We start from the raw sequence: 20,394 nt of genomic DNA, 5'->3' as shown, positions 1-20,394 counted from the left end.
TGCCGACGAGCTGTCTGGCCAGGTGTCTAACAAAACCGTCGATTCATTGTCAGTAGACCAAGTAGCTGACCGTGTTCGAGATAACGCTGATACACAAATGCGCTCGATTCCAAGTACCGAGTTGAAGCGACAGCTTCAGGGTGTGTATCTTTTCATTGCGCTTTCTTTAGTTGTGCGTCATAGCATACATCATAGCGGGAACTTCCAATTCTTTAAGGTCGATACGCCACGTGGTGGCAAGAAAAGGAAACTGTAAGAAATGTCCCTAATTCCTGGATATGGAGGGTCCCTTAGCCGACAGTTGCTGTACGGCTTGGCCGCTGGCGTTGGGTAAACGTCCGTTCCATGTCCCTTCCTTTTGCACAGTTTGCAGTATTGTCGGGTGAGGCGATAAGGTACACGTGGCATTTCGCCACCGTAATAGTAAACGAAGCGTGGCACTATCGGTCCATCGAACAAGATCACTGCGGTTTCAGACTTGCCGAGCATCCAGGCGTGGACGATTTTAACTCCTTGCGCGCGCACTCGGAGATTACTTAGGAGTTCATCTTCTGGGGTTTCGCGTTCCAGTCCATGTATCACTCCTTTAAGGTATCCTTGAGGGGTGGTTATGTATGTGTTGATGGGATGTTTAGTACTGTTGAGGTCCAGCGTTTTGATCTTCAGGATTTTCTCCGCCACTTTTTCGTGGGGGGTACTTGCAATGATTATGTTTGACCCGTTGCGGAGGCGAAGCAGAAATTTATCACTCTTGCAAGTCTCCGGGTCGCCGCTTGCACGTTCTATCGCTCGTGCAACTTCGTAGGTTTTAAGTTCTTTCACAACTAGCCCTGGCTTGGGCCGCATGATAATGTTTATGTCATTTCTGGGTAGCGCCGCGGCGCGCGTTCGCCGTCGGTTCCTTGCAGACGCTCCCCTGCGTTTATCTCGCTCTCTTGCAGGCGTTCTGGCGTCGCAACTGTTGCCCTTGCCCCCGTCTCGAGCTCCGCTGTCATCAGCGGCTGCTCGCACTTGTTTTCGTAAACGTTTTCGCTCTTGCAACGATATTGCAAGTTACGATTGACCGTTCTTGGCTTCGTCGTCTTCCCTTGGTGAGATTTCCTCCGCGTCGTCGTCGCTTGTCGATTCCCCCTGTACCACCTTGTCAGGTAAGAGGAATTCTACTTCAGCATCCACCGCAGATACCACTTGGGTTTCGATGGCTTGGTCATCCATGTCCATGGTGTCCTGGGCTAGTTCGGAGTCGTTGTCCGTTGGTATTTGGGCCGTCAAGGCGGTACGCTTGGGCCGGGAGCTGGCTGCCGGCGTTCCGCGCTCCGCCGTCAGGCTTAGCGTGGCGTGCCGGCGTGATGCGGTGATGGTCTTATAGTTGTTAGAGGAAACCGGGTCCGCTTGTCCAAAAAAAATTGGTATCAGCGTGATCCTGGTGTGTTCCTACACAGCTACAAACTACAAAGAAACACAAACTACAAAGAAAAAGAGGCCAAACTCGATAAGGTTACAGTTTCGTAAAACGTAAAAAACAACGTGTTCCCTGCGGCCCCGCGTTCGTTAGGGAGACTGAAAGTTGCGGCGCTTTCTCACTTATGGCACCGCTGAGGGCCGTTTTTCACGAGCGCCCCCTGGGCAGCGCTGGTTTCCCATAGCCGGTTTGTAGGCACCTCAAAATCACCCAGAAATGTTAATGTAAATCCGCTCTATATTCGATGCAATGGCTAGTGACTTCTAATGATGAGCCTGGTGCCAACCTGTACAAAGAACACGTGTTCTGAGAGTTGTTAACACCATTGGCGCCATAATGGTGTTTTAGGCGAACAATACGCCCTTACAGAAACGAAGAGGTTGTGGTCGTAATCAAAATACCCTCATACCACATTTTTCCAAATTTGTTTTCCAGAAAGGTATATTGGTACTCGAATCCCCCCTTCAGGTGGCAAAGTCGTTAACAGTGTACTTGGCTTAAAAGATGGCTAAATATACATGTTAACAAATGTAAAAGGATGAGAATGACGTAAAAAACTGTTACTTCCTTGTAAATAATTACTGCTTGAATAGATTACTTTTAACATTTACGGTACCTCGGTGCTTACATTACAGAAAACCTCAAATGGAATTGGCACGTTGACTATGCTACAGTATATGCTAACTGCGCGCTCGCCACATTACGCAATAGCTTGTCACTCGCCATTGCGTGTTCAAAATTAGTATTCTACACTTTAGTGTGTCCTAAGTTTTAATATGCCTCTTCCGTCTGGGAAATTTCGTAGTAATGAGCCTTAAGTGCGTTGACAGTCACTCTGAACACTTCATTCATTCCAACTTCTGTACCCGCTGTGATGTCTTAGCGGCTATGGCGTTGTGTTGCAAATCACGTGGTCATGGGTGCTATTTCAGGGCACAACATCCGTAACTGCATGGGAGTGAAAAAAAATTGGCCACATATCTGCTTGCGCCCCTGCAAATTACGTCGAAAGACGATAGTCTTCTGCCGTCCCTCCCCCCTCACGCTCTTCTCCTCCCCTCTCACTCCTCCCATTAAGGATGCAATGGGGGTTTTGCTGAATTCTATTCAAATTTCGCGCGTTCGCCCTGCTCTCGCGCCATCTGTTGGGACCTTTTATTAGTGTTGTCTTAAAGCCGGCTACAGAGCCGCGGCTTCAGTCGGCTTGTTTGCAACGCGTAGCGTCTTTTCGACATTATTTCTAACACGTTGATGTTTTTCATTATAACGCAAACACCAGTCCAATGTGCATTCTGAATTAAATGAACGCCGCGGATCACGGTTGCGTACATATATTTCGCCTCAAATAGGTCTGAGGTTTCCTTTGCGCTGTATAATGTTGACGTGTATGACCCCGTGCCACCAGTGCTAGTAGCTCGTTTGGTTGTGGCCGGGTGGTTGAATCGAGTGACGAAGGCTTTCGAGTTTAGGTAGCCCATGAAAGACTATCGTCCTTAAGAAACTCGTTTACAGTCATTGGCTGCATGTTAGAGCCCCAGGCGGTCAAAATTACTTCCAAGTTCCCTACTATAGCGTGACTCATAATCATATCGTGGCTCGGGCACGTAAAACACAAAATTATTTTTATTAAATGTAATTTCCAAATTCTCTTGTATCGCTAGTGCTTCAAAAAGGAAGTAAACAGATGTTTGAGACTTTTCATTGCACCGTCGCTTCTCTGGTCTGTCTCTTCCATAAAGTTTACAAAAATAACAGCAGTTTAAAATAAAACATTCTTATTGCCTAGCTTTCTTTGGCCAAATACTAGTTGAAAGTCGGCCTACTGAGGTGATCAACAAAACAGCACTACACTTAATTCGTGCCAAGTAAGAACTAACTTGGAATGGAACCACCTACTGTCCTTCATTGCTTCCATCACATATTTTAACAGCGGAGCTGTTTTAGCCTGGCGTAATGTGTCAACCGCGAACAGAGTATGTGGGCCGATCCTAGAGGTTGTGCAGAAAGCGCAGTGGCACATATTCATGTCATCCAGCGAAGCTTAGCCTGGCTAAGTCTAGCTAAGCATGGTTGGGACTACTTAAGCTTTATCAGTCATCGATCGCCATCGATAGCCAATCAATAGCTAATCGATATCAATTATCAATATCAATTATAAATAAACTCCGGAAAATGCTGGCGATGACTTGTTATTGTTTAGCCTTGTCCAAATACATGGCCAATACCTTTCGATAGCCAATCGATAGCCAATCAAGATCTAATCGATAATCGATCAATATTCAATAAATTCCGGAAAGAATGCTGGGGATGACATGGTAGTGCTTAGCCTAGCCCAAATGGGTGGTCAATACCTTGCGATAGCCAATCAGTAGGTAATCGATCAATAGTCAATTAATTCCGGAACAGCATAACCCGAAAGTCCAGAACCAGCTAGCTGCCGCTCCGCTGTTTCTTTAGTCTTGCTCTACTAGTGCAAGCTACGCAAATGTTTTTTCTTTGCTAAAATTATCGCTGTGTGATTAGCTGCTGGTACATGCCCCTTGTTCCTCCACCCACTTCACTCTGTAATGCCGTAAATAATTCAGTAAATCAATGAATTGAAATAAAATGGACTGAAAGCGTGGTTCTGAGTAACGGTATTTTATAACCTGTATTTTTTTTACAGTTTAAAAGTTCCGTTTGATTCGCCTGCACCACTGTGAACCAGTTCACAGCGGTTTATGAGAAGTTCAAAAATTGTGCGGCTCGATTTCTGCGGCGCAGGCACAGCGAGACACTTAAAACGAATGCCAAGATGCAGACACGGTGTAGGTGTTATGTTATGTCTGACTAATGTGCATGGAGTGCCTAAGTTTGAGAGGTCCTGAACTGCAGGTATGATCGCCTTCTGGTCCGTAAATACACGCCACATTTGCGTAGATGCATCAGACGTGCATAAGCGGGTTTTTAAGGGCGCTCGCACCCATGTGCTGCGTCGTCTGCTACGCTGCTGCTTCGCACATGTACGCCTGCACCAAGGCGGCACCGACAATAGAGTGGGTGCAGTAAAATAATGAACCAGCCCTGCACCGTTCCTGCACATTTTGAAACGAACGGTGTGGTTCAGCGGGCGCCATTGCTGCACCGCTGAAACAGATGGCAGGGTGCAGCACCATGTGAACTGGTTCAGGCGGTGCAGTCAAATAAAACCTATCTAAAATTTCTGGAAATAATTGTTAAACATACTGACGACCTGAATAAACATTGCTCTTCTCGGAGCCGGCGAAATTCAGCTTTCCCTATTAAATGCAAGAAATCCCACCCTAATTGTGTTCCATCTCAGTGTGTCGGAACGCAACAAAAACAGAAACGAAAAACGAAAAATAACGATATTTTCGACCGGAACAAACATGTAACCCAAATGCTATATATTATTCTGTTCCGGAGTGAAACCAAAATATCTTTGATCGGTTTTCGGTTCAAGGGGAAAGTCGGCAATCCGCAACCACCAACGTATGTCAACGTGAGATTAGTGCATATCTCAGGCAGGGATAGTGTAAGTGATAGCCGGTCGAGCGTTCCACTAATCTAAGTCTGCCGCTTGGTGCACTAGCATATAGGCATCGTAGCAGGAAACCAAGGGCTTCCGCGCTGCAGATATTATTGTTTCGTTTTCTACGCGTACATAGCTTTGTTACCGAAGCTTTATCGTTCGTTCAATGTTCCTTAAAGTGCTGCTTCTGAGATCATGTTCATGCCTTGACTGAGGCTATGAGCATAACTTTAGAATTCATAATTCATAATAACGAAGCAAGCACTGCTTCAGTAAGAACGAGACTTCTGCAAGCTTTCGTCGTCAGCTGCATCACATTCACGCAACCGTGTCAAACCATGCGCAAGACGGTTACAGCGCGCATAAACAAATAAAATGAGAGAGAAATATTGGAAAAATGTATTGAGAAATAGAAATATTGACAAAGCTATTGTGAAATTATTGAGAAAAATAAATAGTATGTTTTTATTGTTACTTTGCTTGAAAATTTTTGCAATGCAAACCAAAACCATATTGAACCGTTGCGGCTAATTTTTTTTTTCGTTCCGGGGCAGAATCGGAACGGAACCTTTTCAGCGGAACGAAACTAAAACCAGAACGAAACACATTTCGTTCCTACACCCTGATCCTAGTCACAACGTGTTTTATGGGAGATAGTCTGTTAGACAAAAGTTTCGGAGAAGGGTGGGGGGAAGGAAGCACGTGCGCAGTTGCTCCTTCCCCCGTTCTAAAGGCCTCTATTTGATGTGAATCGAACGTCACTTCTATTCTACTGCGGAGTTTCTAAATGAGAAACAAATACATTCATGTACGTCGTGCACAATGACAATAATAGAACAGATTAACAGCAAGTCACCACATGCACGCAGAATGTTCTTTTCAATAAAGAAAATAAGAGCGAGCGTGGCAAATAGATGGACTGGGAAATGAAACAAGACGGGAGCGGAAAAATAATACACAGCTGCGAGGCACCCTCATCGACTTACTGCAAATCATTCCATAGATGTTAGTGCCCCATGCGTCTTTTCAAGCAATGGTATCTGGGCTAAATAAATTATGGCCCTCCAGGAGCATAATCATTCGGCATAGCTATTATTTGCACTTATTCTTCTCCCTCGAGACCCCGGTAAGTGTCACCCCTCACATTCTTACAGCAACGAATACTCGGTAACTTAGAATAGCGAATTCTCGAATCAAATACGAATCGAATACAAAGGCTGTTTTGTTATTATGCGAAATTTTGAATATTCGAGCACCCCAAATTTTTTACGTCATCTTGCAATGTTTGACGTGTAATACAGGATAGATAGCACCCACAACTGAAATGACGCCCTCAACCGAAATGACAGATAACACCCTCAACCGGAATGACGGAACCATCCCCCCCCCCCCTATCTACACGCACTGCTTACGTAATATTTTAAAACCATATAAACATTGTGTCGCACATCCTTGATTTCATTGTGAATAAGGCTCCCGTCAGGGGAGCCGAAACGACTTTTCTTGTATTCTTTCTGTGGTCGGTGTGATTCTTCATGATGCCTCCCGACCAAACGGGCTTCCGTCAAAACCTCGACTTCAATACAGGATGTGCTGTTCGACTTCGTATATTCACCATACTTTAATGATGTAGGAAGTGTACAAAGCTGTAAAATTCGACATTTGTTTTCAATGGAAATAAGTTACAATGACAATGCTAGCATGTGTATAAATTTATTGCAATGTTTAGGTGGCATGCGTATGCAAATATGAGACGTTATGAGCAACCCATCTTTTTTCGCAGCGTTCGTATGATGTTGACAGTTACAAAATACTAGAGTGTTCTTATAGCCTCAACTTATTCTCCAACTTACTTGCATTGCACTTATGTGCGCAGAGCCGAATTGCTGGGAACAAAATGTCACCTTCCACGACATTTGCTTTTCTGCATTCACCAGAAGGCTCGTGGTAATAGTACCGCGTAATGGTGCCGCTTTTCATCTTTTTATCAGGCTTAGTGGTGCAGTTGAGACGATTTCCCATGTAGTTCAACACTGAAATGTGAGGGGTAAGTTTTGCAAAAAAAATGACATTACCAGAAGTTCAATAAATAAATAAAGCGCTAGTACATCATACAGATACCAGATATTGGATTCGGGAAATTTTTCTGCAATGTTTAACCTATTGAGCCGTGAAGACGATGGGCAATGTATCAATCGTTCACGCATGCGCATTGCTTCAGTAAAAACGAACTCATACGCCGATTTAAGTATTTATTGCAGGACTATTACCTGTCACTTTCTGTTGTCAGATATGCTACTCAGAGAGTTGCTTAAAATACAAGTTTCTACAGATAATAAATAAAAAATGCGAATAATTTCTTTTCCTAGCCGTGTGTAAGGTCAGGACTAGGTCATCCGCAAACAGTGTGTCGGAACGGTAAGAAAACAGAAACGAAAATCGAAAAAGAACGCTATTTTTAACCGGAACGAAAACATAAACGAAACGTTATTTAATATTTTGTTCCGGAGTGAAACCGAAATATTTTTATCGGCTTTCGGTTCAAGGGGAAAGCGGCAATCCACAACAACCGATGTCTCGCCACGTAATAAGTAGCACGTATCTCAGGCAGGGATAGTGTGAGCGTAGCCGGTCGAGGGCTCCACTAATCTGAGCCTGCTACTTGGTGCACTAGCACATTGGCATCATAGCAGAAAACCCAGGGCTTGCGCGCTGAAGCGCTTATCATTTCGTTTTCCACGGGTACATTGCTTTGCTGCCGAAGCTTTATCGTTCGTTTAATGTTATTTAAAGTTCGTTTTATCGGAAGAGCGGTCTCGAGTTTCGGTGAGTACACTAGATGACGTGCTCCTTCTGAAATCATGCTCACTGCCTTGACTGAGGCACTGAGCATGATCTCATAACTCATAACCCGAATAGCGCGAAACAAGCACGGCTTCACTGAGGACGAGGCTAGTGCAAGCCCTTGTCATCAGCTGCATCACATTCACGCTACCGTATCAAACCATGCCCAAGACGGTTACAGCACGCATAGACAAATAAATTGAGAAAAATATTGGAGAAATATATTGAGAAACATAAATATTGAGAAAGCTATTCGCAAATCTTTGAGGAAGATAATTGTGTTTTTATCGTTACTTTGCTTACTTCGCTGGAAAATTTTTTGCATGCGAACCAACACCCTTATGAACCGTTACGGACAGACAGACAATGAAGTTTCTTGAGATCCTGAAGGACTCAATAGGTGAGGAGACCCGTTGGGGCCCCCAGCTCGCCGCTGGCACCTCCCACGTCGGAATCGGGAGGCCAAGCCTCTCCGCTCTTTCACAGGTCCTCTGGACGGCCATGGACTGGATATCTTTTTTTTTCGTTCCGGAGCAGAACCGGAACGGAACTTTTTTCAGTTGACGGAAACTAAAACCAGAACGAAAAAGATTTCGTTCTGACACCCTGCGTGAAGGACGGGGAAATATTTACTCCGAAAAATGTCAGCCGCTCGTGGATAAAGCACAGTTAGAAAAGCCGACGGACATTGTGCGAAGAAACAACCGGTACAGTGCGAATTAAGGTGGCCCGATTGGCCAGTATCGGGTACAATGCGAAACGAAAATACACCGGATATGGGGCGTATTAAGGCGGCCTGAGTGGCTGGTACCAGATATAGTGCAAAGAAACGCCGGGTATTGAGGAACACCCAGGGTGCAGATTATGCCCGTGAGCGTAGGCGTGAGCTTTCAAACTAACATGCCGTCGTTGCCACGCTGCCGGTGCCACTTCATTGCCTTCATGACATTGTGATCAATGACACATACCCACATAGCTAAGATGGCTGTAGTACATATCGTGCCACTCGGATTAGCTCTGTGAGATAATCGCCGCGTTTTGATCAGGACTACGATTTCCGTTCAGTGGCACATGCCCACATCGGGGTGTTGGCCAAGATGCGGGCAGTACATAACGTGAAACGCCGATTAGCTGTCAGATTATCGCTGCTTGTTGATTCCCGTACAATTGCACATATCCACATCGGTGTGTTGCCCAAGATGCCGGCAGTACATACCGTGACACGCCTATTAGCTGTCAGATTGTCGCTTCTTTTTGATTCCCGTACAATGGCATATACCCACAACGGGGTATTGGCCAAGACGCGGGCTGTACACATTATGCCGCACCGATTACCTCTGTCAGATGATCGCCGCGTGTTCATTCTCGTACAATGGCACATGCCCACATATGTGTTGGCCAAGATGCGGGCCACATATATCGTTCCACTCCGATTAGCTCTTTCAGATGAGCACCGCGTGTTGACGAAGACCTTGATTTCCGCACAATGGCACATACCCACATCGGGGTGTTGGCCAAGATGCGGGCAGTACATATCGTTACACTCCGATTAGCTCTTTCAGATGAGCGCCGCGTGTTGATGAAGACCTTGATTTCCGCACAATGGCAGATACCCACATCGGGGTGTTGGCCTAGATGTGGGTAGTATATATCGTTCCACGATTACCTTTGTCAGATGATCGCCGCGTGTTGATGACTATGATTTCTGCACAATGACACATACCAAGAACGGTGGATCGGCCAAGAAGCGCGTCCACGTGTTTATATACTCATGGTTTCCACAGTATGGCACATTCCCAAAGCTGGGGTATGGATAAGAAGCGGCTGCTCCATTTTAAATAAACAAGTAGAAATGAAGAAATGGTTACGAGCGGTACCAGGATTTCATTGGGTAGCATGACACGAGGGCTCAAGATGTGGACTGGAGGATATCCTGGCAGTGACGAGGCAAGAGGTAGCCAAGAATAATGATTTTACTTATTAACTACGACGAAGCATTATGACGAAAAAGCGCTGAATGCCAGAGGTACCGGCTTTTTATATCCACTGGAGGAGGAGGTTGCAGCTCTCCATGTTCGGGCGCGAGAGGGTTCTCTCGCGTTCCGACATGTCCACAGCTCGGCTGCGAAGCGTCACCGGGGAAGCCTTCAGGGCTGAGGGCTGCAACGCGTTCACAACAAAGCGCTGTGCATTCACAACAACGCGCAGTGCGTTCATAGCAAAATAGAAGTCGATATAATATTTGTCACATTGCATGGTACGTCAAATCAAGAGCACGTAGGCACGCCTCTTTCCGTTAGGCCAACGATGCAGGAATTTAATGATCAACTTTACAATATTTCATTAGGCGCTCAATGAAAGCTTCGCTTCACATATATTCTAACCATCCGTTCGATTTGTATGATATTTTGTTGCTTCATATGTTGTTTGCGTTGACAAATATTTGTACTCAACCTCTCCGTAACTCCTTATAATTATATATATAGGGGCCTTGAGAATATAACAAGCAAACAAACAAACACAAGAGAAAGAGAAGGGAGGAGGAAAAGCAGCGAGGTTAACCAGACTTATTCGAGTTTGCTACACGTGAGGAGGGTAATGGGGGAGTCAAAGAAACAGAGATAGAAGACACGAGTCTTGATTACACTTTCACATGCACTAAGCTAGGTACAGCATCTCTACAGGCGAGCACTCAAATTTGTTGCCTTCAGGTTCTGAAGAAGAGGTCCAATGGCTTTCTGGGCTGGTGAGCTGTGAGGCTAGGCTCCTAAGACCTTTACTTTTTAAATGGCTTATCGTGCAGCGTATTCAAGGCACCACTGGGGTCAGGCATTAAGACAGAAACAAACAAGCTATCTAGCAAATAAACAAACATAGAAATATCTGCAAGAATGCACCACGTCGAGGCTATTCTTTATTTAACCGTTTCTAAGGAGCCCATAGTTTGATGCGCAAAGATCGTCTTTGCAAAATCAGATAACCTGCGCAACACAATGGAACATTCTACTCAACAACAGAATACATTAAACACTGCCCTCCATGCTCATTTAGCACCGCGCTTATTTCGCATAAATGCATCTTCTATGGCCCGTTTCACTTTCCTCGTGTTTGCAAGGGAGCTGGCGCGGCATCCAATGTCAATATAACAAAACCATCACTTTGTAGAACGGTATGCGTGCTTCATGTATCCGGTGCGAATAACGGGGTAACACGCATCACGGTGCCTGCGCATCATAAATCATCCTAGTTAAGTATTCACACTGTTGTTCAAAATGCGACCTTAATTTTCGACCGTTGTGCCACTTTCTTGATGTTTAGAGCATATGTCGCCTCGAAAACGAGAAGTCCACTTGTCGAAACGTTGGCTCGGGCTTCCACATTTTTCTCGTTTTCCTCATTTTCCTAAAGTTGTGCGATACCTCAGAAATGTACGGAATCACCGCTACTCTTTCTTTCTTTGATTCTTAGCGTCGTTATTTGTAGGAAGGCTGTTTTCTAATCCTTCCTACTTCTGCCTCAGCCACCGTCCCTAAAATGCGGTCCGGTTAGCCAGACGCTTAAAGACAACCAACTTGCTCTGAAAAACACTGCTGTGCTAGGTGAGTGCATGATTTCTTTGGAACGTCCCTAACACACAAGTTTGTGATGCTTGGTTTGACGAGCTTCTAAAGACCGACCCATAAGTTCGGTTCATATTTTGGCTCACCAAGGCACACCGTAAACAGGCTATAAATAGTGCGGCATATTCACTGTACCTGCATGCAATTTAGAACAGATACATTGACGCATTTATGAGTGCATTTTTTTGTTAGTGATAAGCAAAACGTCTTCATGCTTTACGAGACATGCCAGTGAAGAAAAGTTCGAAAGTAACACTTACATTTTTCATCCCATGTTGTTAAGGTCATGCTTTTGTTAGGAGAAAGAATAGAAAAAAATGCAGTTGGAATTGGTTATTATCACACCCTTCTTGAGATAGCTCATTTTATAACAAATCGTTATATACGTTCAACTTAGCTTCTTGTAAATTATGAACTTTCTTCACAAATATTAGTTTCTTTATAATAACTATGTTTCATTGCTATTAGCACATTTCCCATGTTTTCGCGTATGGGGTTATTACGCGGAAAGATGGGAAACCACTTTAAACCGCTGGCTTTCTTGCCATTTCCTCGTAGATTGTCAATTACGCATACTCAGAAGTAAAAAGTCAGCACATGCGCTAAGCACCTAGACTGTGACGTAATCGTCCACATGACGTAGCAAATCCTGTCATATAACCTCGTGAATGCTTAGCTGACCAATGCTCATGACGGTCTTTAGTTATCACTTCACATTACTTGGATTCCAATCAAGATATCACTGGTTGTGACACTCCCTCAGGGCATTGAGTTGCCTGATAAAAAGGAAAGTTGCATTGGAATATAATTTTCTTTTACTATAAATAGGTGCAAGAAGTAACTTTTAAAGTAGCGAAAGAGAATATAATAAATATCTTTTTTATTAGAACTCTACCCTAATCGCTTTTTTACAGCAGTAAATTTGTTGTGGCACGATGCTGAGTGCGCAGAGTAGTAGCCAGCGCTATACTTTTCGAAATTCGTGGCGTCGCTGTGTGGACTGCATTGATGTACGCATGCCAAATCCCATCTAACTAAAGCGTATACATAACTCCCGTCCCTTTCCCCATGCCATGTATGCCTGCATTGGTTCCGCACAATGTTCATTAGGTCAATTTCATTAAGCCAATTTCCTTGCACAAACACCTGCACCTCTCACAGTCCTCATACGTTTCACTAGACACAGAAAAAATGTCATATCAACGATCACAATCACCCACGCCAGTCATGCAGAATGACATCGAGGTTTCTCGCGACTTTGATTTGCTGGAAGAAGATGAGAATCCCGCAGTGACCTCGCAACGAATTCCAACGTGCGTTTAGATGGCCCAGTGCAGGCTCATATGAAGATATGGGTTATCGGGAGTTCGCTAAATAATAATCTATGCCCTGAAAATGCCGTCTACGAGCTGAGGTGAAATAAATTGTCAATTAATCATGATTGCGTGCGATCTTTGGGACAAAAGGGTTGTGTTACCTGAACAACTGCTGAAGCAAGTAGTGATAATTATACAGACGAAAAAAAGAACTCGAAATAGAAATATTACCAAATACGGTAAAATTCTGTTGGAGGTCATTTTCGTGTCTAAATGAACCTATATATCTGTGTCACAATGTATTAGTTTGCTCTTAGCGACCCCCACAGATCAGTGCTTCCGCCACAAGATATCGCAGACCTATATGCCATCCTATACAGCTTATACGTCATGCGCAATAGCGCTGCTCAGTTGAGCGCGGCGGTTTTTGCTGCATAGTTTTGCTATTATTTCTTAAGTATGTTCAAGACATGGCATGCATTTCAGATCAAAGTTCGCCTACGCGAGCACACTGCATTTATGGGCTAACGAGGATGCGACTGCAGCCTGTTTGTTATCGTGAATGTGGAGGCTGTCGCCCTGACAGTGAAAGCGGAGCGCTGCACGAAAAAACACCACATTGACTTTGTTCGCTCACCCTGACGCAAGCTTCCAAGCTCATTACGCTATAGCCCAACTTACACCTTTAAGAATCCTTTCTGACGATAACTCACATCGTTACACCCCTACGTGTGTAGGTTGTGATTGATAAACCAATTTGCTCCCTCAAGGACCACTAAGAGTGTAAATCGTTTTACAATGTAGTACATTAGAAAACTGCTATGTTAAAATATTTTTTAAGTTTTACCAATCCTGCAATGCTGTTCTCTTTGACATCTTTAAATACGAATAGACGTTTTCCACAGCTTTAACAGTGCTTCAATCACTCAGGAAACAGGTTTGTATGGATTGGTATATTTTTGCTGAGTATTGGGCCCTGCTAATTTTATTCAGTTGAACTATCACTTTATTAGGTCGTTTGTATTGGGTAATTCTGGGTGAGTAAAAGTCTGTGGCAAACTTCTAGGGCGTTGCCGGTTTAGACATCAGCGAGTACTGGGAGACGACTGAGGAGGTGAAGAAGAGGAACCGAAAACGATGGCGTAGATCAAGTGAAGGGACATACAAATAAAGCGGCAGTGTTAACTGTGCTTCGCGGTTCCACAGCTACTGGTGAGCCGGACTACGAACGCGGCCTTCAGTTGATCAACGCGAGACTCCAGGCGACTTCAACCGCACTCCTACTACCTCTGCAACCAGTCAGGTACCTTCTACGGGTGTTATAGGCACTACAGCCAAAATTACACTACCACAGCTACCGCTTGCCGATTTCTCGTTGCGGCTCATAAGAGCTGAAAACAAGTTCCGCAGTCACCGCGTCACATCGCACGTTCGCAAGTATGAACTTCTGCTTGAAGCATTGTCGCTGCAGGCCAATGCCGAGATACGTGACATCGTCGTACAGCCACGCGACGAAACTCCATATACGACAATCAAGGAGATTCTTCTTCGCCGTCCCGTCCCGCCTGCGCATCGGAGTATTCAGCAGCTCCTGAACAACGAGGAGCTCGCTGACAGACGTCCACCGCACTTACTACGACACCTGCAACAACTCACTGGTGACTAACTAGGCTCCTTGGAGACGGCCGATTTACGTGAGCTGTTTCTACAACTTCTTCCCGCCAAGGTACGCATGTCTCTCGTCACAGCTAAGCATAAGTCATCGTCGGAACTCGCTGAACTGGCCGACGAGACGATGGACGTTGCTCCGGTAGTCATAAATGCTGTCCGTAGCTCTCACTTCCTGAAGTGGACTCGAATGATTGCCTTCTGGAAACAGTAAAAGAGCTCGCATCTGAAGTCACCGACTTGCGTCAGGAATTGCGCAACACTCGCCTCTTCAATGACCGACCCTGTCCATAGTGCAAAAAAAAGTAAGGCGTGCAGACACGGACACAAGAAAAGTGGACAACACAAACGTTGGCGTTCGTGTTGTCCACTTCTCTTCTCTTGTGTCCGTGTCAGCACGCCTTACTGTTTTGCATCAAAGAATCCTTGCCAACTAGCTCAGCTTTCTGTCGTTCTAAACGACCCTGTCCAACTCATCAGCCTCTCACGACGCCTTCTATACAACGGCCATTTCAACAACGTGAGTGCAGGTTTTCATCACAGAGCCTGTGCTACTACCACCGACGTTTTCGCGCCGCGGCTCGTCCAAGTGTGTCACTCTGTTCGTGGCGCACGAACAGAGTGCAAGACAAAGATAAGTTAGCTAAGCGGGTTGGAAAGCTAGAAAAGTAACTTGAAATCGAGCAGAAGCGGAGGAAGGAGGCAGAAGAAAAGCTAGCTAACGCAGAAATCCAGCTGAGCGCCACCATTCTGCAAAGCAATGATGAACGCATCGAGGCGAGCACCGCGAACGGAGCTGGCTCCGATGCGAGTGCAGAGACAGCCGAACCCGCCACGCCGGGAAGCAGTGGCGGAAACGTCAGTGATAATCACGAAGGGGATACCACTGACGCGGCCGGGGAAGTAAACAAAGCCAAGGGCAAGGATAAGAAAGGAGGGGAGGGCATTGTGACTTCGGGGGCAGCTTTCGGCGGTGAGGGGGAAGGAAAGCGTCGAGTTGTCTTTGTTGGGGATTCCAACATGCGTAAAGTAGAACCGGCGATAGCAGAGAGGGTAGGGGCAGACGAACGAGTCCAGGATAGCGCGCTTCCCGGAAAGCCGATTAGAGAGGTGATAGCGAAGGCCAAGGAACGCATGTGGGACACAATGGAGGAGAGACACCTAGTGGTGATAATGGGTGGAGTGATTGACGTACTGAACGGACGAGGAGCAGGAATCACAAAGCAAATAGCCAAAGGGGTCACCGACCTGCGGAATGTTTCACAAGAAGTACAAATCGCGGTGTGCACGGTGCCAGAGGTTGAAAGGCAGGGTTATAAAATTGAAAGGGCAGTTCTTGCAGTAAACAGGGAAATTTGGACTCTAGCTAAAGCAATGAATTTTACGGTCATTGACATCAACCGAGAAGTGCACCGAGCAGGCCACGAAGGCGCTTTTGTGCGTGACGGGATACATTTTAGTGAAAGTGTAGCAACACCGGTCGGAAGTCGATTCGCGGCACGAGCTGTAGCTTTTTTAGGCGGGCCCCAGGCAATCAGGAAGCAGGATTGAGTATTGAACATAGCGAAACACCAGTAAAGGGCAGAATTAGGCGACCAGGAGTCAGGAAAAGACGCAGAAAGGATAAGAATAGAGAAGGTAAAATTTGCTACATTAACATGCAGGGTGGTCGTAAGCAGGAAAAATGGCTGGAAATTCAAACGCAACTGAATGATGAAGCGATTAGCGTGTACGCCTTGACCGAAACGCATCTACGAGATTTGGAGCAGCCGCCTGTTATTGACAACTTTGTATGGGAAGGGTGCAACAGAATGACCTGGTCAAGGAAAGGCGGAGGCGTAGGCGTACTAATTAGGCGAGGTCTGAAGTGGCGAAGGGTAAACGAGACATGTAAAGAGCATTTATGGATTAGTGGTACATGGCAAGGTAAAAAGACGTGGCTGGGAGTAGCTTACCTATGGACAGGTAGTGATAGCAGGGAAAAAATAAGGAATTGGTCGATTGCATTAGAAGCGATATTAATGAGTTCAGTAACTCGGGCCAGGTGATATTAGTGGGAGATATGGACGCGCACATGGACGATTTAGACGGATATACTGATTACAACGGCTCTCTAGTGCTGGATTTGTGTGATGAACAGAACCTTATAGTAGTTAACAGGGAAAATAAGTGTCATGGACAGGTAACGTGGCAATGCGGAAACAGGCAGTCATGTATCGACTACGCCTTAGTCTCAGAAATGGTCTACGAACAACTGGAACAAATGATAATAGACGAAAATGGAAAAAATAGCCTGGGAAGCGATCATAGACGTTTAGCATTAAAGTTTGGGAGAGATACCAGCGCAGAACGTGAACCAATAGCCTCAGAGTTTTTAAAAATGAATGACGAGCAAATAACAGAGATCGCAAACAACATAGAGAAGAAAATTGAGGCTTTTCCTACAGCAGTCTGGGAATATAAGGAACTGGTGGAGGTTATGCAGCATGAAATAAGGCGGACACGGCAATACAATTGTTGGATTGGAAAGAGGAAACCACGTAAGTGGTGGAACAAGGAAATTAAACAAGCTATAGAAGAGCGTAAAGAGGCATCTAGGGTTCATCGAGAAGCCAAAAAGTTGGGATTACAAGAAGAAGAGGTGCTCCTAAGATGGAATACATACAGAGAAAAGAAAAGGGTTGCGAGTGAGCTCGTGCAAGAGAAAATTAAATGCGCAAGTGAACGTTGGGTGCATAACATTCACAAAAGAGACAAAGGCGCCCCAAAAAGATTCTGCAACCATATAAAAGCACTCGGAGCTCCAACTAGAAACTCGCACACGGCTATAAGGGATGAAGACGGTAACATCTATGAAGGCGATGATGCGCTGCGGTACATCACAGACGTTATCAGGCATAACTTCGGTACGAGAAAAAGTGTGGTTCAGACAACAGATCCAGCAACAACAGAGAGGCTTGAGAGATCAAAATTCAGCATAGAAAGCTTCTATTTTATTTACACTTCACCTACATCGCCATACGGCATTGCGTAGGGGAGGTACATATGGATAGTAACATAACGCAAATAGCAATCGATATGATAATTACGAAAAATACAACGATACACAAGATATTTTTAAGAAAAAAAAACACTCGAATAACAGTGAATTACACAATTTATAAACAGTGACACAATCATACATTAAACACCCAAACGCTTCGGGACAACAAACCACTCTCTTTGGCAGTGGTATTGTGGGTGTTTTTACAGGGAAGAAAAAAAGATTTCATTATCAGTTTCATTAACGATATCATCCGGGAGTCGGTTCCATTCCTGTATTGATTTTACAAAGAAGGTACTGCCAAAAGAGTGGGTTTTGCAGGAGTATTCTAATATTTTCCGTGAATTATCTCGTCGATTTGAGACGTACGTTGGTGCGAAGAGATAATCAAGAGGGTTAATGGCATTTCTATTGTAATAAATGCTATGAAGAAATTTAAGCCGCAGTTTCTGCCTCCTCACCATTAGTGGCTCCCATCCCAGGGTTTGTTTTATTTCTGTAATACTTGCAAAGGAATTATAATTGATGCAGCAGAAAATGTCCCTAACAACACGGCAGCAGGAACCCGATGAAATCCCAATACAGCTAATCAAAAAGCTCGGTCCAAAAAGCAAGGCACTGCTGACTAATGCCATAGAGCAAGTGATTAGAACAAAGAATATTCCCGTTGGATGGCGTGAAAGCAAGATGAATCTCATCTACAAAGGCAAAGGAGATAAGGATAAGACGAGCTCGTACAGGCCAGTTACAGTAACGTCGGTGATATATAGAATGGCAATGCAAGCCATAAAATTAGAACTGTCGAAGTGGGTGGAGGAAAACGGTGTATTGGGGGAACTACAGAATGGGTTCAGGCCAGGCAGACGCTTAGAAGACAATATGTTTGTACTAACTCAGTGCATAGAGATTTCAGTAGCTCAGAAAAGACCTTTATGGGTAGCATTTCTAGATATTAAAGGAGCTTATGACAACGTAGACAGGGAATTGTTGTGGGATATTCTTCACTACGAAGGCATAGATGATGATTTCGTGGAGCTGCTGAGGGAGATATATCGAGACAATCAAGTACAAGTGGCATGGGAAGGTCGAAAAGGAAATGAAATGGTGGGAATTCACCAAGGATTGAAGCAAGGATGCCCTCTGTCACCATTGTTGCTCACGCTTTACGTCAAGGGCATAGAAAGACGACTGGAAAACAGCGAATTAGGTTTTGATTTATCCTACATGCGTAATGGACAAATGGTGCAACAAAGGTCCCTGGATTGATGTACGCAGACGACATTGTGCTACTAGCGGACAATAAAAAAGATTTACAGATACTTGCGAATATCTGTGGGAACGCAGCGACAAATCTAGGCCTTAAGTTTAGCACAGAGAAATCAGGGATTATGATCTTTAATGAACACACGAGTAACTTCGTGGTGTCAATTCAACAGCAAGTAATACCCATAGTGAAGCAATATAAGTACCCTCGGCGTACACATAAACGAAGGAAAGAATTACTCAAGCAACCACCAAGATAATCTGAAAATAAAGGGGAAGCGGAATGCAGCATTAATGAAACAAAGAGCACTGTGGGGCCACAATAAGTATGAGGTGGTGCGTGGAATCTGGAAAGGAGTAATGGTGCCAGCGCTAACATTCGCAAATGCCATTATATGCTTAAAATCGGATATATTGGCGGGTTTAGAAGTTAACCAAAGATCAGTAGGCCGGTTGGCTTTGGGAGCACACGGTAATACGACAAATGAGGCAGTGCATGGAGACATGGGTTGGGCCTCTTTTGAAGTCAGAGAAGCACAAAGCAAAATTAGTTTTGAAGAAATGCTCAGGAACATGGATGAAAATAAATGGGCGGCTAAAGTGCACAAGTATCTCTACATGAAAAGCGTGGACACAGAATGGAGGAAGAGGTCAAGGAAGTTGGCAACCAAGTACAGGATAATCGAAACTGTAAATAGACAACCAGGGGTCATCAGAAAGAAAGTGAGAGAAATAGAGACCGTGAATTGGATGCAAAGAATGGAAACGAAAAGGACAATGGAGATTTACAAGAATGAGAAGAAAGAAATTAGAAGGGAAAATCTGTACGATAACACAAAGGGCAGTGCCTTGCTATTTGAGGCTCGAGCCGGTTGCCTAAGGACGAAAACATATCGGAACAAATATTCGGAACTAGATGAGACATGTGTATGCTGCAGTAAAGATCCAGAGACCACTCAGCACATCCTAATGGAATGCGACGGGATCCACCCAGCGAGAACCGTAGGTAACGTGCAACTCCCAGAAGCGCTTGGTTTAAAGTGGAAGGAAACATAAACAGATCAGCCGTAGAGATCAGCAAGAGACGATTAGAGTACTGGTGGAAAAAAAGCAGGGAAAAGATCGATACGACCTGATCTCTTAAAATCATAGGCAGCGGTACAAGCTAAATTTTTGAAAAAGGTATACAAAAATGCGAGATAAAGAACATGTGTAGTATACCTGATTAAATCAAGCAGGCTAGGTGACTATTTGTCGCCACCCCGTTTCAAAGGGGAAGCCAATAAATCATCATCATCATCATCACGGGAAACGCTCAGGCCGGTCATCAATAACAGCGGCGGGCGATCATGGCCATGCGTCAGGCTGCCTTTTCGATATAACCGGCCGAACCACAGGACTGCGTTTGTTGGTAGACACTGGTGTGGAGGTCAGCCTAATTCCTGTGTCCAAAGTTGACCGGCGTGTCCTCGCAAAGTAAACCCCCTAAAAGCTATAAACTCTTCCGTCATCGCAACTTACGGACAGAAGTCGCTTACCATTGATCTTGATATAAAGAGAAAGTTGCAATGGCTATTTTGGATAGCAGACATCTGCTATGCCATCTTAGGGGCTGATTTCTTGAGGCATTTTCATCTGCTCGTGCA

Source organism: Dermacentor silvarum, chromosome 3 (genome assembly GCF_013339745.2).
Source record: "Dermacentor silvarum isolate Dsil-2018 chromosome 3, BIME_Dsil_1.4, whole genome shotgun sequence".
Taxonomy (NCBI): Eukaryota; Metazoa; Arthropoda; class Arachnida; order Ixodida; family Ixodidae; genus Dermacentor; species Dermacentor silvarum.
Note: the sequence above shows the minus strand (reverse complement) of the source record.